Source organism: Girardinichthys multiradiatus, chromosome 1 (genome assembly GCF_021462225.1).
Source record: "Girardinichthys multiradiatus isolate DD_20200921_A chromosome 1, DD_fGirMul_XY1, whole genome shotgun sequence".
NCBI lineage: Eukaryota > Metazoa > Chordata > Actinopteri > Cyprinodontiformes > Goodeidae > Girardinichthys > Girardinichthys multiradiatus.
In genome coordinates this window covers 49,474,841-49,487,566 of record NC_061794.1, presented here as the reverse complement: position 1 = coordinate 49,487,566, position 12,726 = coordinate 49,474,841, and the positions used below count along the sequence as shown (strand labels likewise).

Genomic DNA, 12,726 nt, shown 5'->3' with positions numbered 1-12,726 from the left:
AACAGCCAGAAGAAACATGCCAACCTCTTTAGCTGATAAGACAAACATAAATACGGTGTCAAAGGTACTTTCCCATTGACACAAACAGACAAGAAAACCACAGAATAACTATGTTTACATGCACAAAATTTCACGATTGGATTGAAATGTATTCGTACTAAAAACTAATCAGATTGCACTGTTTATATGGGCACACAATCAATCAATCCGATCATGATGTGCGCTTATTTGCACATGGCTATATTCAGAATAGAACCACTGTGATGCGCATCCATCAAAGCGTGAAATGGAAAACCGGCAGGTTTGGAAACACTTTTTCCGTTCTTGTTTTTAGCTCTGTAGTAGCTTATTTCTAAGCTCTTCCAACGATGTTTTATTTGGTAGACTGTCCGATGAATTCTGGCCTCCACCAGCTCCACCATCAGAATCTGATTCTGATTTATGAACTTGTCTATATAATTCTGTCTTCCTAGATTTTCGACCATCAATGCGTTCAATAATTTTAAGCTCTTTTAAAGTTTCTAATGGAAACGTTGTGTCGCACACGGACCAGTTTTGCTTCCCCGACATAATTAGCTGTGTGTAGCTATTCGTCAGTCCACTTAAAGCAGAAATATGTCACATTAACCTGGGACGTACATGCGCGCTCAGGTCAGCTTGCCTCATTCAGAATAACTGTCCTGATCCTGTCAAGCGTTTACATGCGTGCCGATTAGATTGCCAATCGGCATAAACCACCCCTCTCAACCGAATTACAATTTCATTCCAATCCTGCCAAATCTGATCAGAATATTCCGAATGACATGTTTACATGACACAATTTTATTCGGCCGTTTGTTCCGATTACTTATGTCCACGTAAACGTAGCTAGTGCCAAAGGATGCTACATGCTAGCTGTGCTAACGATACAACCCTGATGTTTGAGAGCAACTTAGAAAGGTCAACAAAGCTCTTGTATCTGCAGAACTGAAGCAGTAACTCTCCCACGCAACATTAGCTAATGCTATCTGTGTAAATATTAGCTTCACGGACTCAAACTGCCCAACGATAGGGTTCTGTTGCTCCAAGCTCCCGTTTCAAGATGCTAGTGATGTGTCATGCGCAAAAGTTGCGACTGAGAGCCGATGCTTTGTCATGAATCAGAAGAGCCAGATGGCATCGAGTGAGAGCCGGCTCTCAGTTCTTTTATTTTGCCGATTAGCTTTCACAGTGCTAAGCCTCAGGTGTGCTCAGCAGTACTTTGTTTTGATTGGCCAGCATGGCGGCTGTGCGGCCAGTCACGTGAGGATATAGGATTATACCATTAAGTGAAAACAGAGAGGGGGCAGGCGCCCTTGCAGTGAGGAGTGTTTGAGTGCAGATAGTCTGAGAGAAGAAACTGGATCAGCACCTCCAAGCTCAGTTTGGTTCTGGTTGTGCTCTGTAGATTTGTTTTCAGTAATTAAGAGCCGGTTGAGAGTCAAACGCGTCGTCTCTTCTTTGGAAGCTAAGCTCCAGGTACACAAATCAGAACCACGCAATGCTCCGGCCTTTTTTAATTTTCAAACTTTAATAACAACACAAGGAAACATGGCCCACATGAAGTTGGCAAGAACACAGAAAGGAGAACGAAGGAAAATAAATGATAAGGATTAAATTTAAGTACATCGAAAACCCAAAATGCCAGGGGTTTGAGCACACAAAATTAAAAGACACTACTGATCAAAAGATTTAGACGTTTCCCATTTACTGGTTTTCTTTATGTTTATGACTATTTTCATTATACGTAGATTCTCACTGAAGGCATCAAAACTGTGCATGAACACATTGAATGATGTATCAAACAAAAACTAAAAGAACTTTAAATATGTCATATTTTAGATTCCTTAAAGTAGCCTCTGTCGTGATGACTGAAACCTCTGACCTTCTCTCAATGAACCTCTGGGAAGTTCTTTCAAGACTCTTTGGTAAACCATTCTAGGTGACCACCTTATGAAGATCATTGAGAGAACGCCAAGAGAGCAAAGCAGTCATCAGAGCAAAGGGAGGCTGTTTGAAGAAACTAAAATATTAAAATGTTTAGAGTTATTTCACACTAAATAATTCCATGTGTGTTCATTAACAGTTTTGAATCCATTGGTGAGAATCTACAAAGTAAATAGTCATGAAAATAAAGAGACCCATTAAATGAGAAAGCGTATCTAAAACATTTGACCGTTAGTGTTTATTAAAATGTTTAAAAACATGACATGTTTTTAAGGCTTTATTTTTACTGCCTATTATTGAGCAAATATAATGCTGACAATACAGACTTAATTTGAATGAGCCTTTATTTGTCCCTCAGCAGTAACATCTATTTGTGTCAACATCAGATTGAATGGAAGCAAACACCAGCTCACTAAAGAGAAGTCATATAGTAATATAAAATAATTACACAACCTAATCAAAGGTACATAATACATAAAGGATATTAACACATATATAAAGCGTTATCTTGTCTATTGTTTTACCAAAAAGGGAAGCAACACTGAAATTAGTTGTCAAAGAAGGGCTGAATTGTTCAATTGTTCAAATATTGTCATGCTGTAACTTAGATTTTTGTCCTCCTAACCACAAAGAACTCTGTCCCTTCAAGAATTGGTAGTTTAAAGGTTTAGTATCCTGACAGCCCAAGTGCTAGCTACTACTCTAACCAATCAGATACAAACCATCAGAGGTGCTAGGAAGTAGCTACAAAAACCAACTTTCACCACATTCAACCATGTTGGACACCAAACATTGAGTTCCTCAGAGAGCTCCAGAGCAGCCAGAGTTCTGACTTCTGGGTCCGTTTTTGGTTTTTCCTACTGGGAACTTGGAAAATCTAATTTCTGAATTCAAAGAGACGACACCAACAGAATATCACTGCACCCTTCCCTCCACCACCTTGTAATGTCCTAAAAGGTCTTCCTAACATCTGCGCAGAAGAAAAGTAGCTGTCCAGTCTCATGAGGCCCTTTTCGAGATTTTCAGCACAATTTCACCTGACATGGCTTCACTGGATAAAAGGTCCTAGTCAGGGGGTAGGACTTACCCCAGGATTGTTGAGGGGCAGGGTTATATGCTGGGCAACAATAAAAACATCTTATTACCCCCATCCACTGGACTGGAGGTGTAGTGCAGTTTTCTTCACTTCCCCATATGTCATTAGGCTGATTTAAAGACATTTTCCACAGCCTTTGAGAGTAGTGGAAACAGAAAGTAAACAAATTACCCAGGATTCCTTTTACCCAGGTTTCTGTCACAGTGATGAACCCAGTCCTGTTTGGACCTCCGTAGCTCAGCCATTGACCAGTTCTAGATAGCCTTGATCTGACTACCAGAAGGGAGTTTTGGGGCTATATTTCTTTATGTTAATATTTCAGTTCTAACGTGAGTTTGTTAATTGGGTCGGCTTGATTGGATCACACTAACAAACCAGGGAATTCAAGATTAAATGAGCTTTAATCAAAAATGGACCTATCTACTGAGTCTGCTTTGACTGAGATGGTTCAGTGTTGACAGCAGTGAGAGGTTATGGTTACAGCAGGGTTCAGAACCAGTTTGGTCCAAATTCATATTTATTAGGTTTTAAGTATTATTTTAAAACCTGGAATATAAGCCTCCTGGTTTCATCTCCTCTAAGCTGGGGTTTGAAATTGTATTTCAGGGGACTCAGTTCTCTTCTGGAGGTCAGGCCCACCTTCTCCTCCGTGATCTTCACTGGGCTGGAGGACGAGCTGAACTGACTCATCTGTTCCATATTTAGAACATGCAGATCTGAGCAGAATTACAGTTTGGCAATTAAAAAAAATGAGCTGCAGCTATCCTTCTGAGCTGCGGTGAGTCCTGCAGAAACCAGCTCATCGTCCACAAAGTTCACGCCACCGACCAACTTACAAAAACAATGAAGTTTTGAGGCCGGAGCAAAGACAGAGGAGAAAAAAGAAGTATTAGTTCAGGTCGCCATTGGATCTGCTTCCCTGCATCCTTTTCCTTTTTTGGGGGGATCTTTCACCCTCTTTGGCAATTTTCTGATTTAAAGATGTCCTCCTTTAACATGGTGTAGCTTAGCAACTAATGCAGTTTCCAAAGCGAGCAGTTTGTGTGTTTCAGAGTCTGCTTTCCCAGCAGGACAGAGAAGAATGCTTTCAGCGGCTGGGAGCTGCAGCGTATGGAAATACAGTAAGACTGGGGTCTAAAATAGGAGCTGGAGCTCTGCTGTCAGCTGCTCCCAGGAAACACCAGCGGAGCTCCGAGATGACGTTCCAGAGACAAACATGTCAGTGTCTCTGCAGGTTTCTGTGCAGGACCAGAGCTCCATCAGAGGCCCGTTTTACCACCTGGAGATGTTGGAGCTCTGATTCTAAAAAAGACCAAAATCTGAGAACTGAGGGTTCTTCTGATGGTTTCAGTGTTCAGATGAGAAAAGAAGAACAAACAGAGTACTAGGAAGTATCAGGTTCACACAGTAGAGGTTTGATCTGAGAGCGACAGACCATGGAATAAAACTGAAGGAAAAACTGCTGGAATGCTCCTTTACTAGGAGCTAAATGAGCTGCAAAACTGAATGCTGGAGTCCACCCTCAACACACACAGCCTCCCTGTTGGTCCATAATGCATTTCTTTAGTTGAGCAGCTGCACAGAGATACCACACACACACACTTTTGTCTCACTATATGTTGTGAGGACCTTGCATTGACTTCCATTCATTTTCAACCCTTTCTATGACCTAACCCTGCTTCTGGCCCTAAGCATAACCATTACCAGTACATATCTGACCCTAACCCTCACCATAACTCAATTCACACCTTAGTCCTAACCCTGATCCCTAGCAAAATACCAAGTGAGGACCATTGAAATGTCCTCACTTTACAACAAACGGTCCTCACTTTGATGGTGAAATACAGAAAATGGTCCTTACTCAGCTGCAAAAACAGGAGCACATACACATCAATGTAGGTGCATGTGTTTGACCCTGGACTCTGAGGAATAAAAAACACATGCAGGATGCTGCAACGGTTCACTGGAAGTTCACGTGTTCCTTTATTAAAAACTTTGTGAATGAAGGTAAAAAAGCCTGCAGTCTTATTCATTTGCAGTAAAATGTGTTTCTGAGCTGAAGCTGTTATACGTCTGAGGAAGAACCCAGTGAAGGTGAGGCTCCAGCTCCAGGTCTGCAGGTCACAGCAGGAAGCTCTCCTAATAACTCAGGAAACATCTAATCAGACCCTGGTTATCATGACAGACCACAGGCATCTGCTTCAGTCAGATAAACTGACAGCAGTTGTGACACACACACACACACACACACACACATCCAGCTGCTGGAGGTCAGCCGGCATCAAGTGAGGAGGTGAAGAGTGTCAGTGGATTGTTTCCTGAGCTCATCCTGAGTCTGTGAGCTCGTCCAGATCCCTGAGGACACGTGTCCTCAGACAGGTTAGGTCTACGTTTTAGCGTTTAATGACTTGCTGCTACATTCTGTACATGGATTTTTCAGCTTTAAGCTTTATTTCACTTTATTTAAAAGTAGACAAAAAAATAGATTTTTCTTCAAATAATAAAGTTTAAAGTCAGGACAGAAAAATGATAGCGCAATAAAGCTGGCTAAAAATGGGTCAATTTCAGTCACTTTGTGCCATAAAGGCACCATCTCAACACAGCTGTCGGAGGGACTCCTCTGGACCCGGTACCGGTGTGTCGTCCCGTATTAACTGGTGTTTCAATGCTGCAGGCAGCTGGATTTGCTCTCTGCTTTGTTTTGGTGTCACTTTTTAAAGTTGCATGACTGAACATGGCGTTGCGCTCTTCGTTCCCCACTGACACGTTCTGAATGTGTTCTGGTCAGAATTCCTTACAGAACCTGAACAATCTGAATTGTCTACCTTTATGTCCCTACTGCAGCTTCATATTTAAGATGAAGGAAAACCTGCAAAAAGTGGAAAATGTATTTCCTGCAGTTCTCAGTAAAACCAGTAGGAGATGCACAGATCCAGAACATCCAATCAGAGCTCAAACACTCTGGCTCTGTTCTTCTGCTGACTCAGCGATCCTCATCTTTGATTTTGTGTGTACGCTTCACTCTGATTGGATATTAATGAACATTGAGCAAGTGTCTGATTGGTCAGCAGACACACACACTCACACCTGCAGGTGACACACTGACCTGATTACTGCTGCATGAAGCACACACACAGTCACATGTGATCAATACTGCCCAGTAAAACCAGTGATGATCCATCACCTGCAGGTCTGCAGCTTCACTGCTGTGGCCTTCCCGACACGGAGAATGGGAGAGGATGCAACAAATCAGACTGTTTAAAAGCTGCAGGAGAGTAAGCTGAGCCTGAGCATCCCAGAAGAAATACAGAAACCTGAACCCAAAGACCAGGACTGGACCGGCGGAGAGATCTTACAGGTCTTACTGGTTCTACTTGAATATACTGAAAAATCATGCCTGATTTCTGCCTGCTCACTTTAAGACTGATGAATACTTGCATTTAAGAAAAACATCATGAGCTTCTCAGATACATTTTATTTGACTGATTCTGGTTCTGGCAGAATTTCTCCTCTGCAAATCAGTCTGATTATGTCAGATGAAGACACCCACACCCAGAACCACAACCCCACAGTGGTCTGCACTGTGACATCATTTCCCAACTGGCTGCAGAGGTCAGCGTGCCACTGAATGGCTTAGCACCTAAATACAATCTATTGCTGTTGTATCAACCTTCCAGACCACCAGATCTTCTGGTTCCAGAACCAGAACCAAACACAGAGAAGCAGCATTCAGTTCTTCTGTCCTGTAACCGGTGGGGTGCCGGTTCGTCTCAACCGACGTGTCCTTGGGCAAGACACTCCACCTGCCTTGCCTGCTGATGGTGGTCTGAGGGCCTCGTGGAGCCGATACACATAAATACACAGGGGCTTCATGGTGGAGCACTTAGGAGCATTGTTGCCTTGCTGCAAGAAGGTCCTGGGTTCAAGTCCCGGGTGGAGCTCTTTCTGCATGGCGTTTGCATGTTAGGTCATGTTCTCTGTGTCGCCCTGTGATGGACTGGTGACCTGTCCAGGGTGAACCACGCCTCTCACCCATAGACTCGAGATAGGAACCAGATAGATATATCTATATATATCAGGAGCTGAACCCTATAAACCAAATTTGGACACCTATGGAACCCTAACCCTGAGCCACGACCAGACCTCAGACATGCTGCATCAGCTTGGCTCAAAGGCAACATGGTTGTGGGTTAAATTCCCTAATAAAACTACATTAAGAAGCTCCCAAACAAACTAGTATTTTCTGAAAACAGTAACATAGGATAAATTTGAATCCAGGAACATAAACCTCAACTGCAGCTTAAAGTCTGCAAGATTCTGAGATGCATGACCCAAAACCGTCATCTAACAGACATTAAACACACAAACGATGAGGAAAAAGGTTTCTCCCAGAAGCAGGAATGAGCTGTGCAGCTGAATCCAGCTGTTGGTGAGCTCACCAACAGCTGGAATAGGGATTGATGTTTTGGGCTGAATAGTTCTGCAGCTGTTTTGGTGCAATTTAGTCTTTCAAATTTATTTTGCCTGGAATTGGTATTTATGTCATATTGAACCAGTCCATAGTGGATCGCAGGGGAGCTGGTACCTATCTCCAGGACCTTCTTGCTGCAGGGCAACACTGCTACCAACCAAATTATACATTTTTTGGGAACGTGTTCCCAAAAATCTTTCTGACAGTGGGTCTTTGGTTTTAATCCAAATGTCCAGGAGACATGAAACTATGCCTGAAAGGATGACCTTAAGCTGGGGAAGCAGAAGAAGAAGGCTTCATAAGAACTCAATATGTGGATGAAATATTTAAAAGAAAGGTTTGAGAACGAGTCTGAGGGGGAAGATGAATACCTCCATGGTTTATGTAGAAGGGACAATCAATGAGACCATGCTACATTAAAACTAGGCAACCACTCAGAAGCTCTTGACCTAAACACTGATTCAAGATGCAAGAAGGCCTTCAGAAATGCAGCTCAGAGTAGCAGCAGTGGGTCCACTTCAACCCCCCCCATGCTGCTTCGTAACTGGTGTGTAGGAACCAGATTGGTCTTCTGCTGCAGAAACACCTCACTGTGCTTCCACAGAGAAGCTGCTGCACATGCTCAGTGCTGTCCTTGTGGTGTGTTTGGTGCTGTGGACTGAACTTTGTCCGTGAGTGGCCACTGTCTTCATACATGCAGCAGATCTACATCACAGCTCTGTGATAATATGTTTTAAATCATGCTGATGATGGTTCAGATTGTTTTTCAGAAACCAAAGGTCTTAGATGTCCTAGTTCTGGAGGTTCTGGTCTGAGGGCGAGTATGAACTGTTTCAGAGTGATAGGAGTTGTCTGACATGTGAATGTGTTCACGTCTTTTTGAATACAGTAATCCTGTCACATCTGTTGTACTGCACTGCTGTTTGGTCTCAGACCAGTCCATCTACCTTCAGATCAGTCCATCTACCTTCAGACCAGTCCATCTACCTTCAGACCAGTCCATCTACCTTCAGACCAGTCCATCTACCTTCAGACCAGTCCATCTACCTTCAGACCAGTCCATCTACCTTCAGACCAGTCCATCTACCTTCAGACCAGTCCATCTACCTTCAGACCAGTCCATCTACCTTCAGACCAGTCCATCTACCTTCAGACCAGTCCATCTACCTTCAGACCAGTCCATCTACCTTCAGATCAGTCCATCTACCTTCAGACCAGTCCATCTACCTTCAGACCAGTCCATCTACCTTCAGACCAGTCCATCTACCTTCAGACCAGTCCATCTACCTTCAGACCAGTCCATCTACCTTAAAGCCTAATGAAAGGCTTTATAATCGGACTTTAACATTTTTTGATAAAAAGCCCATTCGATTTCATCTCTATCACAACTTGAGTAAATATAAATTCTTTAATTTTGTTAATCTTAGTTATATAAAGTTGATTTTTAAATGTTTGATTGGACTTGCACCTGAACCACTTGGTACATTTGTTAACAGACTGGACACCTCCAGGTCAACGAGAGCTGCTACATGTGGAAACTGTAAAGTTCTATTTTCTAAAACATTGTTTGCAAAAAAATGTCTTTTCTGTGAAAGGAACCAACCTGTGGAATGGTCTTCCTGTTAATATTAAGACTTTGACTAGACTGTGCATTTTCAAGAAACACAGCAGCAGCAGTGTGGCCATGGTTAGGGTTAATATGAAATCCATAACTGTATATATGTGTTTGATCTGGAGTGAATGTGTTCATTTTATTACAATGATTTTATTAGTACTAACTGGTTTCTGGACATTTCTGATTGCATTTATTGTAATTGTTTTTACTTTGTATTTATTTGAAGGGACAGGTGCTGTGAATTAGCTATGGCCATAAGCACTTTGATACAGGCATCAGATTATTTTGCATATAATGATCTGTGTTTATCTGTCCCTACCAAATAAATTTAATAAACACATGCAGCTGCAGCACACAGAGAGCATCATGCATCTAGATAAACTGTATTTGAATCCAGAATCACAGAAGAGTTCAACCAGAAAGATGTTCCAGAGCCTTAGATGGAGCAACCAGCTGAAACTGATCCACATTCAGAGCTCACTCTTCCAGTTGCTCCTTTTTATATTTCCAACACGTTCCCGTCCTGAATGTTGCTGTCAGCGTCCGGAGCGCCGCTGGAACACATGCAGCATAAATGTTGGCCCAAAGAAGAAGCAGCTCCTGACAGAAACCATCTCTGCTCCTGAAAACGGAGCCTTCAGGCCTTTAAAAGGAACTTTTTACATTCTGGCAGTTTATTTTTCTTTTCATTAACTTATTAATCTTTTATTTTGGAGATTGTCGGTACCAAACCCAGAGTGAGACTGAAGGTTCAGCTTTGACCTCAGAGGAAGCAAATCACCCCGACATCATCCTGCATGATGGATGAGAAACTTCATCTCAGTAATTAATCTGAGAATCAATTTACCTCTAAATATTTTTAATTCACACATTTTTATTCAGCTGAACTGACGCCTAAACAGATTTGGTCACGAAAATAATCTGAATCTGTTCATTTTCCCCTCTAATCTAAGTTTGGATGTGATTAATCTGCAGCTCACTGAGCCTCTCTGCTGATCAGCAGCAGAATATTCTTAGAATCGATCAGCTGATCGGTTCCTAATTGGTCCAAACCCGTTTCATTCTTATGGGAAACCCAAGGAGGAAGAGTTGGAGGTTTTTCTCCACTGATGATGATTCATGGATCTCATTAATAATGATGGATTTGATCCCATCAGGATCACTCAGTGAGACTGGACTCTGACCCGGAGTCAGTTCCTGATTGGTCTGGATGTGACCTTCCCTCTGATTATTGATCTGATCTTGAATTGATCAGCGGTTTGTCGCTGCAGAATCTTAGTGGGTTTTTAATAATCGGTACTTCCTGTTGATTTCAGTTCTTAAATGAACTGATCGGATCACTGGTCCGATCCGAATCCGTAATGAAGGATTCATCCAGCTGAACAGCAGCAGTAAACTGATCACCTCCAGCCCGCTCCGGCAGCAGCGTTGATGATCAGAACCAGAACTCGGAGCAGAAATGAGTTTGCTCGTGTCGGGTCTGATCTTTAGGATGGAGGCGCATGGACCTCTGGACGGAGGTGGGCTGAGAGGACAAACCAACCCCGCACCAGGAGCCTGACTTTCGGCCAGCAGGAGGCGTTTCGGACCCATTTCCTACGGTTCTGCTGCGGGTTGAATCGTTTTCCCGATACCTGCTCCCCCCTTTGTTCTTCCTTAATGGATCAACGTCTGGAGCCGCGCTGCTTCCCCTCCTCCCCCCTCAGGAAAACAAGCTCACAGCCTGAAAGAACCGATTTATGTACCGAACTCTAACTGGTTCTGAACCCACTCAGGGAGGTAGAGGAAAGCATCAGTCCCACTCAGGGAGCAGGAAAACTGTGAAAAAAGGAGGACATTTTCACGCAGCAGAAACTGACCGAGGCGTTTTCCCCCCCAAACATCCACGCAGCTCCCCCCTTCAGCACCACCCTGATCCCGAACCACGTCCACCCTGAACCCGGACATCATCCGGACCTCCCCACAGCGCGGACCTACCTGGACGAGCACGCGCAGAAAAGTCCAATCAGGTATTTAAATCCAAAGTGCCACGCGCCTCTCCTGCTGTTTTTTCTTCTTCTGCTGCTGCTCCGGAGCTCCAACCTGGGCGGACCGAGGTATGGTGTGGTTCGGGGGATCCAGACTGTAAGAACCTGGTACCAGAGAAATAATAATCCAGGCTGTGGGTCCGAGCTACAGCGCTCTCTCTGCCTTCCTCGGCTCAGCTTGGCTCGGCTCGGATCTCCGCTCCTGCTCAGACACGGACCCCCCCCCCCTAAGTTGGACCGTACCACTCTGCACCCGTCCCGCGGGGGGAGGCGCGTCCACACACCACCCCCTAAACCAATTAAACGCCGTCTAATCAGCCCGGAGCGCGCCCCTGGAACAGCTCGTGCACGCACTGACGGCTGTTGAGATAGTGGCACGGAGCTAAACGCGCGTCCATGTGTCACAGCCCCCCTCCCCCACCTGATGCTTGGTTGAGTCCAGTTCCTTAATCTGCTGTTTTCCTCCTCCCTGGTCCAGATGTGGGGAGAAACTCTGACTGAGAGACATTAACACACACATGGAGAGAGAGAGCTGCAGCGGGATGTGTGAGGAGCAGGAGGTGAGGAGATGCATGTAAAAACACAGAGGGGGATGGGATAAGATGGGGAGAGCTGAGGAATAAAGGTGGGAGAGATTCGGACTTCCATCTCCTCAGGGGTTTAATCCTGAAAATACAAGGTCATGGTAGTGTCTCAGATGCCTTTGCAGTTCCCTACCTTTGGGGGTCAAATGTTTTTATGTTGTTGGTCTAGATCGTTTAGTTTCATCCCAGCAACAAGAGTGTTCCATTTAAGAAGATAGAAATGAGCCATCGAAAATTTCACCCTAAAATATTATAAAAAGCCTCCATCTGCATCAGCCTCATTTCCATGAGAGCATCAGTTTTTGCACTACAGTCAGGGGCCACAAATGGGTCCCTGGCTAAGACCAGTAAAAGTTTTAAACACCAATAAGAGAACCTCAAACAAAGTTCTAAAATGGACCAGTAGCCAATGCTGAGACTTGGTGATGTGTGAGCTCGTTTTCTGGTCCCCGTCAGCACCCATGGAGCTGGGATCAGAAGTAGCTGGAGTGGAACCAACGTTCTGTTAGGAAAACCAGAAAGCAGAACATGATCTTCTCTTCAGGTTCTACAAGCCTGAAATAAAGTCTCTGTATTGGACTGGGAGAGAAACGGTCACTCTTATAATGTTCCTTCAAAGATTTTTTTAACACTTTTTGTGTGATTCATGAAACCTGATCTGATCTGAGGGGTCCATTGCCACCACTTGACGATGCACCTTGAAGTCATAAGGAGACGTGTCACTACAGAGCACTGTTTGCTAAAACCAGCCGCCATAGAGACAGTTTCTTCCCGCAGGCTGTTTCTCTGATGGACACTTGACAGTCAGAGCTCCAGAACAACACTAGGCATGATTGGACCGATCTCACATTATATTTTATTATAAAGTCAGTTGTGTAACCATGTACATTTAAAAAGATATTCTTTATTATTCAGAGCAAAGTTTACCGGAGTCAAATTCCTTATTAGTCTGAACAAACTTGCCAATA

General features: G+C 43.8%; 1 protein-coding gene across 1 annotated transcript in view; it reads right to left on the bottom strand.

The window, feature by feature from the left end:
- Positions 1 to 12,726, bottom strand: part of plxna3 (plexin A3) — a 182,819-nt gene extending 170,093 nt beyond the window's left edge. Inside the window, exon 1 of the mRNA XM_047360453.1 lies at positions 11,125 to 12,726. The gene's annotated coding sequence lies outside the window, so the exon portion shown is untranslated. The remainder of the gene's footprint in view (positions 1 to 11,124) is intronic.